Source organism: Trachypithecus francoisi, unplaced genomic scaffold, assembly GCF_009764315.1.
Source record: "Trachypithecus francoisi isolate TF-2019V2 unplaced genomic scaffold, Tfra_2.0 Lachesis_group7, whole genome shotgun sequence".
In the NCBI taxonomy this organism is placed as follows: Eukaryota; Metazoa; Chordata; class Mammalia; order Primates; family Cercopithecidae; genus Trachypithecus; species Trachypithecus francoisi.
Window position 1 is genome coordinate 27,547,768 of NW_022681472.1, and position 6,025 is coordinate 27,553,792.

Below are 6,025 nucleotides of genomic sequence, written 5' to 3' on the forward strand. Positions count from 1 at the left end.
TACATATACATTTTTTATTATTAAAGACAATGGCAATATTGAAATCTATTGACAACAAAAATATGGTGTATTTCACATACATGTGCTAATACTAAGTATTAGCTGGTGAATGTAAATATAAAAATAATGCTTTCAACCTCTCCTCAGCAAGTCAAGTATGCTGAGTAATTTTTCTTAATAGATGGTGGAATATTGATAATTCATTATTATACTTGGATTTTTCCACTGATATGCAAATCATAATGGTCAAAGAATGAAGAAAATCAAACTAATTAAAGATGTTACTTTATCATAGATGACTGCATATGAAGTTCCTTTGTAAGTTAAAAAATCAGTCTCACTACAATTATCATTGTCATCATCATCACCACCACCACCATCAGTAACTAAATATTCAAATATGTCATCTTTATTTAAAACATTTTTAAAATTCCAGAATCAGTTTCTATAATAACAAAAATTACAACAAACAAAATTAGTTTATTTTCTGTTGAACCCAACTCAGTTAATGGAAATCCATAGATATACATTACCTGCATAAATTCAGGTCGCAGATTTTTTAATCCATAAGGTTGCTGTACAGTTAAATGCAGAAAATTACGTCCAAAATTATCTTTTATGTCTACTTGGGCACCTGAAAAAAACATTATGTAAATATAAACTCTATTCATTTATTTAAAGCATTGTTTATGTGGATTCACAACTTAGCAAAAAAAAATTTGACTTAAAATAATGTTGACTTTTAGTTTACAGGAAATTGTGTTTAGATGAGAAAACTAAACATATTTAAAATCAGGTTTACCTTACTCTGTGTGTGTGTGTGTCTGTGTGTGTACGTGGGGTAGAAAATATGTGATGCATTACATAAATACATGAAGCCTTACCTTTTAAAGCATAAAATATAAGTACAGACACATTAGAGATCAAGAAAGAAGAGGAGAGCAGAGAAGGACACCTCACTTCTTTGTTATCAGGGGCCCAGGTTAGAATCTAAAATGGGGAAGTTATAGTACCTACACCACACAGGACTGACCCATTGAAAGACAGTTAATTAAATGTTCAGCAAATGCCTGGGGTATAACAATTGCTTTATAAATGTTATCTACTATTGTTCTGAAATTGTCTTTTTAAGTATGCTCCCTTACTGGACAGAAAATTATTCTAGACATGAAAAGTGTTCTGTTTATCTTTGAATTCACAACATCCGGCCCAGGGCCTGGCACACAATACATGGTGGCACACAATGAAGGTTCATTTGGCACACAATGAATGTTCATCTAACCAAACTGAGTAGTACTTCAAAAGACTTGGCTTGGTCCCTCTTGGTACCTTTAGAGAGTAGCAAATTTACAGTATTCCAAGATGCAGAAGCAGTTGCTAATATAAGTGGAGAGCGTCCTTCAGAATCGATCTTATTAATATCTGCTCCCTAAAAATCAAACAAACCATTCAACAAAGAGCTTAAAAACAGAAAAACCATCATATATTATAATCTCTAACTAATGGTAATTCATTGATATAGAGTGTCTATATTATGGCTAGCACTAAACCATATGACTAGTTATAGAATTATTTGAAAGTTTCCCATAGTTCATATGTTATATCATCAGAAATCAAGGAATTCATTTATGATTTCCACAAAAAATTATTCTCACATATTAGGCTTTTTACTGACACCTGGCAATAGCTCTAGTTACTACTTGAACCATAAAAATAATATCCTTTTACTTAGATCAATAGTTTAGTTTCCACTGCAAGAAATAATTTTTAAATGTCTATAATTTTAAGTCTTCCAAATTCATTACATATATTATTTAAGAAACATTTACAAAACACCATCCACTTTTTTAAAAAATCCTATTTTATCTGAAATAGATGAACTGAAATAATTGAATTGAAATCACTCAAATTCTAAAGTAAAATTTTAGCCATTTATTTAAGAAAATTTCTATTTAAAAATCACATTAAATATATATTTTAAATGAATAAGTCAATGTTAACCATTACATATTATAATATTTGATATGACAAGAAATCAAAGGCCTTTAAAAATGTCATGGAAATAATTCTGTATATTATATAGGGTAATAAAAAATAGCTTAAAATCCAAACATGAATATTTCTTTGTTCTTTTGGGGCCCACTAATATAGATGACAATGGGGGTAGCATGCCCTTTGGCAAGTTCCATGGTCAGCGAGGCTCTGCAACAGTTCTCTTGCCTGGTGAAAAGATGGCAGCCTTTGCAGGAAATCATGCATAACTATCATTTATGGTTTATGGCATATAATACATAGTTTATGGCATATAATGAGTCTCCCCAGGACGCTTCTGTGTAATTATCATAATTTCAATAGTTATGATTGACAACACACACATGTTCAATACTACAAATGGAAATCTGTCATTGCTGATATGGTGCAGCTTACGTAAATTCACCATACATTCATCTGTATAAAGGGCTTATTAAAATTCAACTCAAAAGCTGATTGATTCCACCTCCCAGAGTGAAAAAGATCCCATGCTTCATGCTTTCACTTGTAATAAATCTTTGACAGTATTTTTCAACTCCTCAGTTTTTAAAGGTGGCACTGAGGCAGCTGGGGTAGGAGCTTCCCCCTGTGCTGCCTGTCCTGCCTCCACCTTAAAGCCACCAGGCTGAAGAAGGGTTGCCGCCCAAGCTCCCGTAAGACCCTCTTACAGGCCACGGGAACAGCTTTCCTTGCAATGTACCTGCCAACTTCCTGCACTAAAAACACTGATATGGATATCCAAATTACGCTTCGACACTTCTAAGTTCACAGTAATGTTTGGCCGTTGCATATTCATACATAATATACTCTGCTTCCAAGTATGTCAATCATCCTTTTGTACACTGTTTTTGCTGATAAGCAAGAAATTGAAATTTGATTCATTTTTGAAAATCCATATTATGTAATTATATGATTTCTTCTATTATAAACAGTAATAAAAATAAACCAGTAAAAGGAATAGTTACCACTGAAATTAAATAGTCTGCTAGTTCATGGTGATCAAATAATGAAGCTCTGAAAAAACAGAATTATAAACATTATAATTAAAGTACTATTGACGTAAATACAAATGTATTTAATAAAGCTACTATATTTGGAAAGTGAATTTAACTAATCATAAAATAACATGATAGACTGTAAGAGAATTAGTAAGCTTTCAAAATTTATAATTTGATTCTGATTAGGGTAGCATTTTCAAAGTAATAATAATAGGAGAACAACAAATACATCATCATATTTTCTTCCTCATCCTTTAAGAAACCTATTTCATCCTGAAAAATCACCATAAAGATGTTCTGAAGTGAGTAGTAACATCTGTCCCAAGATAGAAAAGACAAGGAAATCACTGGTACTGCTATGATCATGGGGAATACCAAAAGGTACATGTAATGTGTGCCTCAAATTCATTTGCAGGGTTCAAAAGCCCCTCTTTGGGGGGTTTCTCTTTGGCAAAAGTTAAAAGGCAGTGTTAGTTTTTCTGAGTTTTTATAAAGCCAAAAATAATTATGGAGAGAATTGAAAACATTTTGATATCATCTCACAGGCAGTCATAAGCAACACCATAACAAATGTTAACACTAATGATTCAAAGCTTTGTGTTTCCTATCGCAAATCTCATATCTGTGTTTCAAGGTTCTCTCAGCTATTTTTGGCCTTTCATCCATAAATTTCAGAATCAGTTTGTTAATTTGATTGACAAGAGGTTGCATCATATTTAAAATATATTAATTATATTTAGTAATGACAAGGGAACAAATTCTAACATTAAGGCTCCATTTTCCTAAGATAATTTCTCATTATGCGTATTAATATATTAAGGTTGTGTGCTAAAGATACATTTTAACAATAACCAAATCACTGGGTTTGTAAATTGGTGAAACATTGGAAACAAAGAGTTTTTTTCTTTAATTCCTGAGACTCATCTTAAATATTTTGATAATATTCTAGGTTATAAATTGGTACTGGGATTTTGTGAGCTACCCACATGATTCTAATGTGCAACAGCTTGAGAATTTCTGGTCTAGAGGTTAGTCTATCTATTGAGTTTTCATTTGATTTCAATGGCTTTTTTAAACTTCTTTTTTACTGAATCATTTTCATATCACCAAACCTGGATTCAAATATGACAGTCTGTTTTTCACCATCTTATGTTATCTTCATATATTTAGTTTTATGTAAATGATTATTCCTTTAAATTTTTGAAGGTCTCAAATATCTTCATTTTAAAATTCTTTTTGGAATGCCCTATTATTTCTATTTTCTTGGAGAAAAATTGGTCTTTGGTCAAATGTGTAGATTTTTATTAGCTTTATGCTATAAAACTTTAGGTTGAAAATTCATCCTAAGTGGGAGTTCCTTTCTATTCACACATATCCTATTGTGCCTGGTGGTTTTGCTGTGTACATTTATTAGAAACAGATCTTATATTGGTAGCTAGAGTTTCTTTTTTTTTTTCTAAGAGATTTTGTAGAATTCCAGGTCCAATTGCCTATTGAAAATATATTGGCAGCTCTGTGTGTGTGAGTATGTGTGTGTATAAGAGACCGAGAGAGTGAAGGCTCATCTCAGATACCTCTTTCACTCACATGGGTAGCATCTGATACTTGTCTTTCCAAAAGAATTGAATTTCCAGTCTACAAGTAAGCCTATGGTTTAATACACTTTGCCTGATGTGTATTTCTGCTAAACTTCAAATAAATTTGTTATTGTTTTTGGAAATTTGGTTATAATTTCCTAAAACTATATCTTTTGAAACCATTTATCTATAATTGTTGGTGAGCAGGAGGGATTAGCATGGGGGTGACATATCCATATGTATCTACTCCATTTTTATCACTAAAAATGGGGATAACATAAATATGAAAAATTGAAACAGATTAGAAATGACTTGGAAGACTGTGTATGTAGACTTCTTTAGCACACAGAAAATTAATCTTGAGCCTATATCCGCTGGACTGAATCAGAATATGCCACAGGTGATTTTATTTTGTGAAATTTCTTTAACATTCTACTCCCATTCCCAAGGAACATATGCGATTCCAGTTGATCCACAGGGTCTTTGTTATCTTTGCCTTTTTCCTTTGAATCACAAAATCTTTGCTAGCATTAGTGCTAACTGCTCCTCGCAATGTCTAATTTCACGCATGAAGATGGAAAATCAGTATACAGAATGATAGGTAGGAAACTTGCCTGTGAAGCATGGTCTCATGACTTCCATCGGTTGAGTTAACAATATCCATGCTACCAGAATAGGACGATATCATCAATTTAACAATCTCAGTGGCTCCCTGGGTGGCAGCAAAATGAATGGCTGTGCACCTTCCCTTCTGTAAAGGATTTTAATACTAGAATCAATGTTTAAATCTCAATGTACGAATATAACTTATATTTGGCATGAGCTTTTTCTTCACAGAGTCATAAAATCAAGGAATATCTATCAGACTGATCACCATTAATCCTCTGAAATGTGATAGATATTCCTTGATTTTATGGCCCTGCAAAGAAAAGCATCCATAAACAAATGGTAGCTGACAATTATGCTTCCTTCTAATACACAATATTCCTTGATTTTATGGACCTGCAAAGAAAAGCATCCATAAATAAATGGTAGCTGACAATTGTGCTTCCTTCTAATACAACAACTCTTGGCATATACTTCCACCATCATTATCTGGGTGCCATTCTTTCCCCCAGGGAACATGAGAACAATGTCCCAATCATTGCTGTAAGCATTCAGTGTATGAAGTGACTTCAGACCCCATACCACCATTGGCAGCTCTTCATTTCTATATTGAAGGGACAATATAGAAAGAGTTAAAAGGCAGTGTTAGCTTTTCTGAGTTTTTAGGAGGTTTCCAGAAGCCACATGAGATTAATATCCAATCTTCTCTTCCTACATAAAATACAGGCCTTTGGAGTATCTTGGAGAGGAGCTTGTTGCCACCCAAAACTCAGACATTGAAGGAGAAAGGGCCAGAACTCTCCACTTTTGGTC

The 6,025-nt window shown here is 32.9% G+C and overlaps 1 protein-coding gene and 1 long non-coding RNA gene across 3 annotated transcripts in view; one reads left to right on the forward strand and one right to left on the reverse strand.

Annotated features, from left to right (window-relative positions):
* The window catches only part of LOC117078805, a 279,082-nt gene that overhangs the window by 215,781 nt on the left and 57,276 nt on the right, over positions 1–6,025 (forward strand). The window lies entirely within an intron of this gene.
* TRPA1 (transient receptor potential cation channel subfamily A member 1) overlaps positions 1–6,025 on the reverse strand; it is a 65,830-nt gene that overhangs the window by 34,225 nt on the left and 25,580 nt on the right. The window lies entirely within an intron of this gene.